Here is a 2,722-nt window from a genome sequence, read left to right as displayed (position 1 = left end):
TTTTTTGTTTTTCCTATTTTCATTATTATTATATATGGTAACTTGTCAGTAATAAGTAGGGTAAGTTACAAGAAACCCCTCCAACTATGCTCCGTTCAACAAAACACGCCTAATCTATTGTACTCTTTTCGTCCACAAAGAATAATAAAAGGTTAAAAAATAGAAGATAACCATAAAAGATAATAAATCATACTTCCTTTAAAAGCACGAGTTCGAAAAAAAATTTCGGTAGACAAAAATACCCTTGAAATTCAAATATTATTCCTTTAATCGTGATCTCAGTTATTCTATAATTGATTCCTCAGTTTTATCACTTGATCGGGCCCTGTTGTACGTGGGCCGTAAATTAACTAGACCCATCTGTGGAGTGAGGGTAAATTGTTCGTCGGAGCGTCCAATACGCTTGAGCTAAATCAAGCTCATAACAACAAAACCTACAATTGACTCAACGCTGCCTCATTTCAATTTTTAGCTAATTCTACACACACACAGATGTTTGACCTCCTTTGGGTTGTTGTTCACTAGTATGTTGGTGCACGTGGAAGAGTGTTGGAAGAGTGTTGTAGTCGAATTGTCAAGGGAAATGTGGAAGAGTGTGCCATAGTCGAATTGTCAAAGGACGGGATGATATACTTGATTCTTTGGATTTCTTTTTCAAGTGTGAGGGTCTTGTTTTTAAAGTTTATTATAAATGTGAGGGTATTTTTGGCATTATAAAACTGTGGCTCGCATAAAACAAAAGGGAGGCTTCTTTTAATATATTGTACAGATAAATAGATATTATTGACCAACCATGTGCATGAAGAATGTTACAATTTATTTTCATTTTAGTTGAGTGTCACTCTCCATGTGTATGTCAATATTCAGTAGATGTATCTCCTGATAAATTATTTGTTTAGCTTCATGCATGGGTGTACAAAGTCTATGGCAGTCTTCACATGATTGAACAGTGTCAACAAAATCTCCTAACTGATGCCATATATCCATAACGATTACCTATCAATTTCTGTTCATAGAGGAAAAAAATGAATAATATGTGCCCTCGTAGATAAATATCCATTATCTTTATTATTGTGCTTTAGCCTAACCTACATTTGCCCCTTGGAAGAGGAAAGTGTAGATAAATATCCTTTTGATGATAAACTGTCACAATGCATTTCATTAAATTACTATGATCAATCAACAACTTCTCAAAGCAGCCACTGAGATATTATGATGACTACCTCACCCTTTCCTTCTATGTTTGTTTACTCTTTGCGTAAAAGTTGAATCCTTTCCTTTGTTCCTTTAATTTTCCCCTGATTAGATATCCTTTGAGCTAATCATTCAGCATTAGTTTTTGGATTCGAGTTTATCTCTTCGGTACATGAAACATTTGCCGCAGAGGAGATTGGAAAAGCCATGTGTAGTCCACTAGGGACAAATCACTTCGTTCATGAGATGAAGGAAAAGAATGAAAAGATTTGTTCCTTTGCTGTCCTCGATATTAAGCTGTCCTCCTGTGTAAACATCGCCTTTTCCCTGGTCAAAGATAAATGCATGGAGTCTTGTTGACGTCTACATATATGCATAAATTAACAAGAGTTCATCATCGTGCTAGCTGTAGGAATTCTTTTTTCTTTCAGGCCGGGAGTCTTTTCTTTGTTTAATCGGCTCCTTTTCTCTTTACGGAAGATTTTATGGCTATGGACGTACACTACTTTAAGAAAACAGTCCTGCTCTCACCACTGAAGCAACATCTAGATTAGGCCTCAATGATGCTTTGAAAGTAAATAGAGCAAGCATTAGAGAGAAGGTTGTTTTATTCTATTTTGTAAAGCAACAACTTATACATGATTAGAGTATTTGGTATCCAATAATTTTTGAGTTTTCAGCCTATTCCCACAAAGCTAAGGGAAAGGAAATAGCTCTAAAGCTCGCTTTAATGGCTTTAATGGCCATTGACTGAACATAAAGACTCAGCCCGTGAGCTAGTGCTATATTAATCTTTTGACCAGAGAAATTTGATAATAGAGTTGAAGAGAGCCAGAGTTGGCACTAGATATCTATGGTTGTATGAAAAGTATGTATGAAGGAAGAAGGAAAGACGTACGACGAAAGATACACAAAAGTGTTTGTTAAGATGGCACTAGAAATGGGAAAGGCAAATAAAGGAGAGGAACCAAAAGGAACCATACTTAAAATTTCACCTTGTATGTGTTAAAAGTTTTAAGTGCCGTGTGGGCAAGAGGTAATAGGAATTTTGAGAGAGAGAAATTGAATCAGGAAAAAAGCATCTTTCTTCATTAACCTCTTAGGCTTATATAATGTGTTACATTTTACATCCAAGCCATTATCTTTCTATAAACTACATATTTCAACACTCCCCCTCAAGATGGTCAAAAGATATCCATCAAGCCCATCTTGTCACATAACCTAGCTAGATCTATTGAGCTAAGTCCTTTGATGAGGCAATCAGCTACTTGATCTTTAGTAGCTACATGACTTAGCTCCAATAGCCCACTATTCAGCTTTTCTTTTATGAAGAACCTATCAATCTCCACGTGCTTGGTTCTGTCATGTTGCACCGGATTGTTGGCAATGCTGATTGCGGACTTGTTGTCACACCACAACTTCATTTGAGAACCTTGGTACATCTTGAGCTCTCCCAATAGAGTCTTCAACCATAACATCTCGGCAACTCCTAAGGCCATGGCCCTATACTCTGCTTCTGCCGTAGATC

This window comes from Asparagus officinalis, unplaced genomic scaffold (assembly GCF_001876935.1).
Source record: "Asparagus officinalis unplaced genomic scaffold, Aspof.V1 AsparagusV1_Un488, whole genome shotgun sequence".
In the NCBI taxonomy this organism is placed as follows: domain Eukaryota; kingdom Viridiplantae; phylum Streptophyta; class Magnoliopsida; order Asparagales; family Asparagaceae; genus Asparagus; species Asparagus officinalis.
This window is presented reverse-complemented; position numbering follows the sequence as displayed.